General features: G+C 32.6%; 2 long non-coding RNA genes across 2 annotated transcripts; one reads left to right on the top strand and one right to left on the bottom strand.

Annotated features, from left to right (window-relative positions):
- Positions 1-1,921: 1,921 nt before the first annotated feature.
- LOC124440291 lies at positions 1,922-11,320 on the top strand. The gene is made up of 2 exons (XR_006946643.1): positions 1,922-2,044; positions 10,217-11,320. It is a non-coding gene; the product is annotated as an uncharacterized LOC124440291 (long non-coding RNA).
- On the bottom strand, positions 3,348-7,158 carry LOC124440292. The gene is made up of 3 exons (XR_006946644.1): positions 7,045-7,158; positions 6,478-6,527; positions 3,348-3,401 (listed from the first exon to the last, which is right to left on the bottom strand). It is a non-coding gene; the product is annotated as an uncharacterized LOC124440292 (long non-coding RNA).
- Positions 11,321-12,269: the final 949 nt, after the last annotated feature.

The following is a 12,269-nucleotide window of genomic DNA, read 5'->3' as shown; positions in this document are numbered from 1 at the left end:
AATGTTATTCATGAACATTCATTAACTGATCTTTGCATCGATAACGAAATTCCAAAGTTGCCATCTTTTATGGCAACCTGCCTACGTAAATGTAGATCACCGCGAAGTATTTCATTGTGATCTTATTGACTTGCTGAATAACTTACGAGAATGCAATTCCGCAGTACCGAATGCGTTTCCTAAGAATTGATCTCAATCATAATAATTGTGATTATTATGTTGTCTTGGGTGTATGTAAATAGACTTAACTTTCCTTCCCGTCAGTGAGGAGGGAAGAATTTAATTTTCAAAATCACTTCCAAAGTTCACACGACTGATGTTTTATTCTTCATACCAAACGAGTGTGTTAAATTAAAAGAAGAAATCAAAATATAAATAATGTGTACACGCGTGTATTAAAAATGCATTGCAGACGTAATACCAAAACTCCCCACAGTAGACCCCCAAGGCTTTAAGCTCCATTTCATTATACGAGTGATACATAAGCAAAACATTCTGGTCGCACTTTTTTAACTTAGTCGTTTCCTGACTGGTTTTCGCTAACTCGATCGTTTCATTTAGTTGATAAACTTTTTTCTCCTTTTAAAAAACACAATGAAAAATTTCAAAAGTAATACAACTAAACAAGATTTGAATCTTGATGCGAGGACTGCTTCGAGCCGTGATTGCCATAACTAGCCTGGAACGAGTAGGCATTCGCAGTTGCCAAAACATATGGGGCCAATACGTCGCTGCGATTTATGATTTGTCACAACCACAATATAACGGCAAGCGTAACCAACGCTAGTTAACATACATTGTTACCACTCTCTTAAAATGAAAATACGTGAAAAATTTAAATTTCAACTACCAGTGGTTGCAAATATCTTAAGAATAAAATCCTACCAATGGATAGGCTACTGTGATTTAATATATCAATTATATCTAGATCTGATGTTCCTTTGACACATTTATTGTTAGGCAGGCCAATACGGTAGCAGCTATAAACGATGTCTTGATTTAATCTTACATTTTACTGAAAAATCTTTGTGCCTGCAACAGGTTCTTTATAAATACCGTAGGGGAAAATCATAATATCTTTATTCTGGTAGACGGATGGTTTTCAATTCCGACTTACTGCTGATTGTCCAATTTACTATAGTATAAATAAATGTTTCATTTGAAGACTTGGAGTATTGATTAAAAAAACGATTCCAAACATAGAAGTTAAATTTTATAAATTTATGCACATTACATTATACCCAGCAAGAAATAAATTATTTTCATCTTGTCTTCGTTACTTTGTATACTATAGTGATTTACCTCATACATGTAAACAGAAATTAAATTAAATCAATTTACTAACAGTGCGTTCTGCTTTCTTCATACCGAAATGCTTCAAAAATATCTATGAATTCGCTGCTGGATCTTCCTTATTCTATTACGAACCAGGAGGTTATACCAGCTCTGCATGTTGATTTTAAAACGATTTCAGAAAGAAATTGCAATTTATATTAAATTAGTTGAAGCACTCAATTAATTTTTTCCGTCAAAACTTGGGGAAGGAATTCCCTTCCCAATAGTGACTTTACAATACAACATGATTAATGATAACTACACGCTTTTTAAAATGTTATGCTTATAACATTTAATATACTGTATACAGTAAGATAAAATCTAAATACCGAATGCATGCTGTATCTTGAATTTCCGGTGAACACTGCTCAAAAGTTGCAAATTGGGATTGCGGAAATGGACCTTAAATATGATTCGGAAAAAAACTTCACAAAACTTGCCCAGCTCTGAATGTGTTGATGAAATCAATCAACACTATATAAATGATAAAAAATAAATTTCGATTTATTATTAGCATCTTACCACTTCCGGTCGTAACCACTCTGCTCGCAAGTATAAAAACACGAACTTCTTCGAGGCTGAATTGTTTTGCATTGGGCTTCGTGAGTGTTTGGTGCCAAAGATCATATGACAAAACATTTCTTTCATTCAGAAAACGTCAAGTGATCCCGACAGCTCTTGAAATATTTAGATACAACATTATATAACGGTAAGTGAAAAAATGAGTAAGCAATAAAGTAGACTTTGAAAGTACAAATGATGATAAGTCACGGTAGATTGTTTACAACAATATAAGCGCTTATAAGATAGGCTGAGTTCGGCGTTCACCTGAAAAAAAATTTATTTGAAAGAAGTAATAAATAGTCTCACGAACAGTAAACTGCAAGAAGAGCACAATGCACTGCTAAGAATTGCAGAAGATTGAACGTAGCGCATACTAAGAATATAAAAATGTAGTGCTATAACTTATGCTAGTGGGTAGTATATGTATTGTTGATAGATCTGAACAGTTGTGGAAAAATTGCACAAAAAATATAATTTGACTTCATATATTACATTGCAATCCGTATAACATGATGTACATTGGGAAGAGTTAACTCTCTCGGATTCTCTTAGAAGTAATCGCTAAAAAATTTTCTATCAGCGGGCTGTATAATTATATGTATTATATTATGCCATCTAGAAGTCCTTCATTATGATGATGAAGCTGCTTTGTGAAACTTTAACTTTGATAAAATTAATAGTTGATGCGATGATGTCGACAGTTGAATAAAATGGGCAATCTGCAGCCTTTAAACTTTTTGTCTGTACCTTTGAATACATCCAAGCAATAGTTTTCACCTTCATTAAAATCAATCAAGAAATTGTACAGTAATTTATGCATCCACTAGCTATCTGATAAAAATAAGCCAATTTAAATTGAACAGCATTCTGATGCTGTGTTGTTTTTTGTCAAATAATTCTGGTGGGAAAAAATTTAATTTGTTTTATCAGAAAGTAGACGTCAACATTCCTTATTGACAAGAATATGAATAGTTAAGTGGTTTATTTCTCACTAACAAACAAACATTTTAACAGTAATTAAAGTTCCATTTGGCCGTTTAAAAACATGACAAACTGCTTTTATAACGCAGTATCAACTATCAGTAGTCAGTAGAAAACGCTGACAATATAAACATCTAGACTGCACTCTAACACATGAATTTGTCCGGCTGAAAAATTTCGTTCTCGGATCAAAATTTAAACCATTTTAAGAATGTGTCATAGATTTCTGCTCTGGAATATTCGTTGTCTATATACGACCTACTATAAAAACTCGATCCTAAGTGGAGGGTTTTCTTTAAAAAATCCTGCTTCAGTAGGATTATCTGGAAGAAATAGATAAAGATTCCTTACTAAGAGAAAAGAAGATTTGGTAAAAATAATTGGCACCTAATATTTTTTCTGTGACCAATGCATCAAATACACCGACATGTCATTTAGCTTTTTTTGTTTTTGCCTTAGGAGCCACTACTCTCCACTCTGAACTATGCAGCTTGTTTTCCATCGCATCCTGCATGACTTAACTGAAAGAAAAAAATGTATGGTATAGGTCTACATAAATCTACAAAGCTAGAGCCTAAACATTTTCACTAATGTTTTGGTTAGGAAACTGGAAAAGATCCTTAGAGACTCAGAAGCGATGTTGTATATACATCTCTGTCTTAATTTCTCACATATTTTATTGTGAATGTGAAACCAAGTAGTCATTGACTCGTCAATTCCTCGAATCGAAATTCAAACTCTCAAAACTTGAGTATTTTAAGTATTTTGGTTAAGACGATCAAATGAATGTGTTTGTTTGCTTTGATTGTCTTAAGACTAAGTCACTAAGTATTTTTTATTTGTGTTTACTTGGTAGGAAAAGTGTAAAAACGGACGGCATTATACGTCTTATTTATTGATTGATGTATTTAGATGTTGAAATCGCTAACCTAAGCCGACACGAACACAACGTTAACACAACACAACCATACAGGCACATTTGCTTTACAGGGACTGAATCTTACTGTCATAATAACAATATTTTTTTTTATAATTTCGGTAAACTATTAGTTTTGTGTTTTACTTTATGAAAAATGGCGAGAATCATTCTTTTGAACACACAGCTCAGACTGAATGTTTGGAAAGGATTTTACTTATCTTTGTGACTGGTTTGGTTAATAAACTGTTTATAAATCTTAATCTTCGGGATATGTCAATGTTACCAAATTTTATTTAAATGATGCTGAATTAATAGCATCATACAGTATCACTCACAAATGTAAAGACATCATATATGCACCAATGTTAATGATATATATCAATAAAAGAATTAATAGTTTGCCAGTAAATGTTTTATTAAATGTACTACGCTCAACATGAGTACGTCGCAACTAACAGTTGTTGAAAACTGGAGTTCGTGCGCTACAACTGTGTATCAATGGCATTATATGTAGTACTTCATTGTGCCAGAAAATACCATTGGATGGATCTTTTAATTCTCAGAGAAAATTATTTTTTACAAGAAATAATGAGCCGGTGCTATTCCTGGTTTAGTATCCATAGGTTTACTTAAAGTTTTGTAAAGATTATAAAAGAGCTAATCATAATGAATGAAGCTTTAGCTATATTTCTCTAACCAAATTATGATCTTTACAGACAACAATTACAAAAAATTGATCATTTATCAACAATTGAGCAGAGATGCATCGATTATCTTTGCATGGGAAAATTACAGCTCACATGTGACATTTATTATTTGCCTGGAGAAACATTTAGACATAATGTGTCAAAAAGCTTGACATGTTACATGTGTACCTGTGATTGCCATGGAAATTTACGGTCTTTTGTATGAATATACTGTAGATTATAGATATAGCTCAGTAATGTAAAGTTTATCAGCTACAACATACTTTCTGCGATAAGCAGACAACAACATGAGTAACTAGCTATAAGTTACAAGAGCGTTAAAGATTAATCTATCCAGCTTGGCCACATGAGACAACAGATTAAAGATATATTTAATGTTAAATCATATCACATGTGACCGGTAGAGATCGTGTGATGATTTTCTAACCAGTACCGCTTTTCTATTTTTGTCAAGGCCATGCGCACAACAGATGTTTACTTTTTAATACACAGTCAATGTTATGCACTTACTAGATAAATTTAACTGCCTTTATAGCTATAAAGCAATAACTTAACATGCAACTTTGTGTGAACGTATTTTTGTGAAAATGTTAATGCAAAGATAAATGCATATACAGCAAAATCTGTTCCACAGCAGAGCCAGTGTTTTATTGAATCTTCTTGTACAAAAATTGTTTTAAGTCTGCCATACAATTGGGAGTATTTATTGTTCTTTGCTGCAAGATTTAGAGTAAATATTTTGCATCGTTGTAAAACGTACATGTTCCATGGGAGTTTGTATGTTGAATCAAGACAAATCAACAAATTTGGTCTATTCTAGCTATTATAATTATTAGATGGCTTACAAGGCATGTTAATATCAGTGTACGGATTTTCTTTTCTTGTAACTGTAAATGATTTTATTTTTCACTTGGCTTATTTGGCAACGTCCACTGAGGACAGACTGAGCCCCTGGCATTATGAATAAGCTTAGTTTAAATCCTTACTACTTGTGGGTTTTAAAAATAGATCATTCATTTATACTTTATACATATAGAGTGATCACACTGTTCTTTCTAAAAGTATAATTATAGCTACTATTCTATACATATCAAATAGTAAACTGTACACATTTAGAAGTTTTGAAATATTTGAGAGTTAGAATAGCAGAGTTGTTTGATTGCATCTTAAGCTAAACATATAGTACAAGTACAATCCCCCCCAAAGTGTCAATTTCGGTACAATGATTCGATCTTTATGAAATTTGGTGAATGTTAATTTCAACAGAATAGCAGCCCGAAAATAAAATTATGAAGCAGCAGTTTGAAGTAGCGAACAGGAGGCTGATGTCTCCTTAGAAAGTAGCTGTGAAGACTGTAAAAGTTGGGAACATTTTCAACATTAGTTGTATGGAAAATAAGGAAGAAAAAATTATGACGTATAATTTGGAGTCAAGAAATCCGGTAATTCATTGTGAGTTGAGGAAATGTTTACTCTCCCTCGAAATATGATAGCTCTTATGCGTCAATTGCTAAAATATATTATTAAAAATGCAGCTATTGATAAATCCTGCATATTAAAATGTCTGTAATAATTCATACATCTTTACTCATTTTACTCAATCAAAGTGCTATTTTTCACACACGACCATAGCATATTGTCCAATTTCAGTTACTGCATATACAAACAGCCAAAAGTAGTTCAAAAGCTATCTCTAAATTGTTGGCAAAACAAACAAAAAGTGTTCCTGGTATAAATTGTATGTTTTCAAAACAACAAAGATGTGTAGACAATTTCATGACCAGCGTCGGAACTATTTTAGTCTAGCTCACGCAAGAAATCCGTTTCCTATGCGTTTTTTGAAGCATACCGCTGTTTATGCCCATAAGCACAATGCCTTAATGATAAAAGAAACAAATTTTAACTGTGACATTAATTTGAACAGGATACCTATGAAATATATGTAATGTGTATACGTCTCGATTCACTCACATTCATAGCTGCATGTATTCCTTTCATTGTATGTTGCTGTAAAGTCTCATCTAAAAAAGAAGTGACAAATGATAACTTCACGCGGAGAGGCCAAGTAGTTATTAATTTCACACGTTGGATGGTAAAAGTTTTAGTGTTTTTTATAAATAAATCTCAAGCTAACGAAAACTGTGAATGATCTCATTGACAGATGCTGAGATTAATTTACCCTATCCTGCAATTATCTAACGATAGAATATCGCTATTTTTCGTCTCTCTTAGCTAATTCCATAAGAAAATTTACATTCCTGTTCATTTTCTGTATCTAAATGAATATATGTTGTTTGTTATTTTGTTAAAACTTAACAACATATGTGTTAACAAAACGAAGCTTCTTAAATTTAGAATTTTATCGCTTTTTAACAATTGTAATAAAAAAAAAGCGAAAAGTTTTGTCGAGGATAACGTGATAACCACACCACTTGATATATTTAGGAATTTATACTAAGATGAATTATTTATGAATGCCAACGAAACCACGCAGAGTCGATTTACAAAAATATATCAACCACGCAAAGGAATATTTACCTTACTTCCGTACTTGACAATGACTTGAATGGTTTGATCGCAAGATCAAATAAACGCAAAAAAGTACTTTTAAACAAAGCCGTCAAGGAAGAAAGCTTAAGACCATTCAACCACATTAACTCGACTCTAGCCATTCCTATAAAAAGAAACAAAAAGCATCAGTAACTTGAGCCACAAATTGTTAACAAAAGGCAAAATAATTAAAATGAAGTAAAGGAATATAAATTCAGAATTTTACGTTACGACTCATATATGACATTTACCGCTGTAAACTACATAGTTTTATCTTGACTATAACAAGATTAGTTTTTGCATTTGTACGTTTATTATTGTGTCTATTTCTTACGGAGTAGGTCATAGATTGTTTTTCTAAAAGCACACGTTAATCGCATTTTTATAATCTATGTCAACTTCCTTATTTAATAGATAATATATCTGTGATATTTCACCTGAAAAGAGCGGAGTTTATTAATTTGCTGTCATTTGATATAAAAGCCTCAAACGCTCTCTGTTTATCAGTGAGAAATTGTTTCTACTTAAGATTGTTGCAAAAGATTTTATTCCGAGAAACATAGCATTATTTCGTGAGAGGAAAAATTGTAACAGTGCAACCGAAGAGGAGCGTTTTATAGGTAGCTATTTCTTAACATTTATATCAAGTTGAAATTATTTGAATTGTTAGTCTGTAGTATTTTGTAAGCAATGTTTATAAATTGACATTACTAATAACTATTATGGCTAGTTTTGAAAATTAATTGAATTCACTCGGCAAAATATTGACATGACATTTTAACTGATAGCTGCGGTATTGTGGCTGTGTAGTCATAGATTCTAAATTTATCAAATGTTCTTGTAATCCTAGACAAAACATCAACACAGCACCATATTTTCAAAACAGCAGTATATTTTAAGATCTGCATGGGTTGTCATTTTTTTAGCAAGTTGACATAACCATTTATGTTCAAAGTACTGTTGATACAACATTCTACAAGATCATGTTAAATAGAAAATTTCTGAATGCAAGTTCGAAATCTTATCCCCCTGGCTTCATTTCATTGATGTACATTATCTGCACAGCTAGACGATTTGTTCAACTTTAACTCAACGCGCTTTAGACCATTTTGATCAACATTTTAGACGTGCGTGCACATGTTAAATTAATTTAAAGTTATTTAAAACCTCGACGTTATTCAAAAAGAACATATCCTCCTATTGAAATAATCCAGCTGTACTTATGAATCGTTGTATACGCTGTGCTATTTCCCAGCATGCCCGTTTATTTCATGACAAAAGAAATCAATTTATCTTTAGTGTCTTATTCCATTGATTAATGAAACATTTACATTATGAATCGCAATTTTAGCTAAAATTAGAATAAATAGAATAAGAAATGTCAGCATGCATGCACAAACTGGTTTTACCTTTACATGCATGTGTGCAAACTACAGTAACGTTAATGCACCCTAATAATTTTACCTTATCATGCAATTTAACATCGATTGATCTTTCGAATTTATTCTGGGTAAAAAAGCCAACAAATGAAATTGTAATATACCTTTACTATCGATCGGTAACTTAATACTTTTACCATACCTTACCTTATCATACCATTACTTTATTAATATACCTACTACTATTAGCCAGCAACCATTATTTTTACCTTACCATACCATACCATACAATACATTTTCCTCACCAATATACCTATTTCTACTTATCATCAACCATACGCAATTTTTTGCCAAAGCCTATAATTAACCGTGTAATCCTTCACTTAACTGCTAGTGTTGCCACAGATGACTTTAAATTGTTTTCGCCTTATTAACACCAGCAAATCAGATTAAATGACGCAGCAAATTATATCTGTATCGCTGGAAACTGTTCAGCACATTGAACGTTTGTGTGTGGCCATTGTTACTGCAGTTGACCATATTTAGTCATAATTTTCTGAGTTAAAATTTTGACGAGAAACTTCTCTTAACCTTAAATCATTAAGCAACACTATTTTTCTTGGTGTTCTTTGTAAGTGTTTTCAGTGGCTATAATATTCTCAATGTATATAAAACAACCATCTGAACCTTTAATTAGTTTGCGCTATCGTGTGAAAATTGCGAGCGCACCGCATGGAGTATTTCTATTAGACAATATAAAGTCAGCGCTTAATTGTGAAAGCTTAAAAGCAGGTCGTAAGACGATTGACATGTGAGACGCAAATATTTCAGGTATAAATTTGCGTTTTCTTGGACAAATCTCGCTGTTTTGGGTGAAGTTTTCATTCAGAAAACCCTTCGCGTGATTGATGAGGTAGTGAATGACCTTAATAGCTTCTTACTCGATATTATTTTTTCATTAACGTTTATTGTGTGTATTCATTCTCCAAGAAAGAAAGGACGTTACGTAGTTTTACTATAATGTGATAATTGTACATAAGGGTTGAATAACTTGATAAATATAAAAGCTTATTGCTTCATGTAAATCAGTCTTAAAATAAAGCATATGAAATTATTAACTTGCACAATATATCAAAATCATGTTGCTGTTTGCTTATTAATGCAAGTTTTATTTTTGCCGAATAGGAAATTCATTAATGTGCCCCCCATCCCTTTACCCTCATAATATGCTCACTGTTTACGTCTAGAAAAGGCGAATAAGAACATTACTGGTTGCTCTACTAAGGTTTTGCATGCGTATTTCTTTCATTAATCGCCTAGCGACAGTTAGTAATAGTGAATTTTGACTTCGCACAGGAACTCGCGCGTTATCAGTCGGAACAACATGTTTTCTTTATCAATTATGGAAGCAGGCATTCGGTGCTTCGGGTTAGGAGATGCTAAATGCGGATACGCGGAATTGCAGACAGCTTATTTACAAGTAACTGAAAAAAATGATTATTTATTTCTTTTAAAATATAACGACATCGTGATTATTATTTATTAGTTAGTTACTTTCATTTGCTTTTTTTATACGCATGCCATATGTATTCATGTTTCCCACCAACCCAGTATTAGCATCCATGCCATATTGTATTCATCAATTTCATTTAATTCCCTGTGTTTTGATAACTGACTGACGCATATTTCAGACAGCTGACTCATGAACTATAGAAGAGCGTTGTAATGATGATAATCCTATAGCAGTAAGACAATACACATGTATACTGTCGTTTATTTAGAACTGCACCAATCATTGATCAAGAGAACTTTTGCTCTGCTTACCCACAAGAAAGAAAAAGATTGTGAAAAATGAATACGTTCAAATACACTGCGTTCATTGTACTTCTCTACGTTTTTATGAATGAATTTTGTGTGTGCGTTGGAAAACGTGCGTATAACTCGCGTTGTAAACCTCGGTTGGGAATTTCAGAATTAAAAAGGAAAGGTTGTGATGTGAAAAGGGTGCCCACAAGTGGTTGTCATGGACAATGTTTCTCGAGTGCTACACCGTTAACTACAGGAGGATTTAAAAAGACCTGTTCATGCTGCTCTCCAACTGCAGTTGCTCGTTTTCCTGTTTATCTGAGATGCAATAATAACGTACAAGTTAAAGTACTCATGCCTAGAGCTTTAAAATGTAGATGTAGACCGTGTTAACATTGCAAGCTGGACAAGAATATTAAATGGCATGCGTAGCTTGTGTGTCGACGTGAATTTTTCGAAAGGGCAAAGTTTTACGATGACAGATATCGACTGAAAAATTATGAAATTATTTAACAACTGTACGTACGACTGAGAGAAACAGATGATGTTGTACATTCTTGTTTGGGTTTACAGTACAATAAAATTTTAATAGTATATCTTTGTCTAGCTACTCTACATCGAATGGAATTTGTAGACTTCTATTTTTATATATCTCAGTGTTGGTATATCTATATCTTATTTAATTTGGTTAAATCCGATGTTTTTGGATGTTGTGTATGAGTCTGGTTTGTGACTGTAACATTACCAATTAACCAAATCATAAACTTTCTTTAAATTTTGCTGTGGGGCGCGAACTTAAATATAGACATGTTGAGCCAAGAAGGCATGCAGCGTTCAATTGAATTACTGCTCATTGACATTTCGCAATTTATTCCAAACTTCATCATATGTGACGGCATTTCACTAAATTGAGTACATTAAAAACTTATATGGAATAGTTTATATATATACAGTATAAGTTAATATATTATCTTAAAAAATGTAAATATCGGTAAATTCGAGTAAAATATAAGAAAATTGTGATGAATGTAGTTTTTAAAACATTTACTGTCGAAAATTATATAACTTTTTACAACAAATATCACATGAATTAGAAATTCTTCCATGTCTTCCAGCCTCGCATGTTTATCTTTTGTATCACCCAGAGACGGACGATAACAAGGTAGACTGTAGTGAGAGATAAATTAAAGATAATTTATCTAACTCGTGATATGTGGTTATAGATAATGATCACAAGACCGACAATTTCGCACGTCATAGCCAGTGCGTGGTTTTTTAATTTCAAGGGCTACCATCAACATAGTGATTTTTTATTTCTTACCATGTCCGGGGTTTGTAGTGATATAGGAGCTTTTAATTTATCTGTGTCTGAAATCTCTAGTAATGATGCTGGCACATTGTGAAGTAATGTGTGAGCAATGCAATCATATTTCTTTCGACAGCACGCTTATCTTAGAAATGTCGACTTATTTGAAATTAGGTTTCTTTAGCACGATTATTTCCATGGGATAAACTCAGAATAAGGATTTAAATGATTAAAGCTTATTTACTTGGCAAACACAGACAATGAACAATTATCTATGGCCCACCATGGATAAAGATAAAACCACCTAGAGGCAATTTCTTGAACAATATAAGGTTAGAACTTAGAGGGAATGGAAATTTTCTACTTATTTCTTTATACATCTCGTTCAACAGCCTGATGAAATGGTGCAATTATCATGATTGGTTTATTTTGCAGTTCGTAAAAAGTCGTCTTGTCAAACAGCGAGCAAATTATGCAAATACCATATTACTGATATGAACATAAGATTGAGTTACAACTACAACGTTCTGATTGGCTGAAAAAACACTGTATTTTACTTTGGTAAAAAATTGACAAGCTAAATTTTGCTGTTTCTCTTTGCCATAGTAGATTTTTTCACGGCACATTGTAAGCTCCATTAAACGAAATAATTGAAGACAGTCTAAAATTTCATTTTCATTACATTTCGCTTGAAGCGTTTGACTTGCAAGGCGTGTCGAAAT

Source organism: Xenia sp. Carnegie-2017, unplaced genomic scaffold (genome assembly GCF_021976095.1).
Source record: "Xenia sp. Carnegie-2017 unplaced genomic scaffold, XeniaSp_v1 HiC_scaffold_2, whole genome shotgun sequence".
Taxonomy (NCBI): domain Eukaryota; kingdom Metazoa; phylum Cnidaria; class Anthozoa; order Malacalcyonacea; family Xeniidae; genus Xenia; species Xenia sp. Carnegie-2017.
The sequence above is the reverse complement of the archived record's forward strand: the minus strand, read 5'-3'. Positions and strand labels throughout refer to the sequence as shown.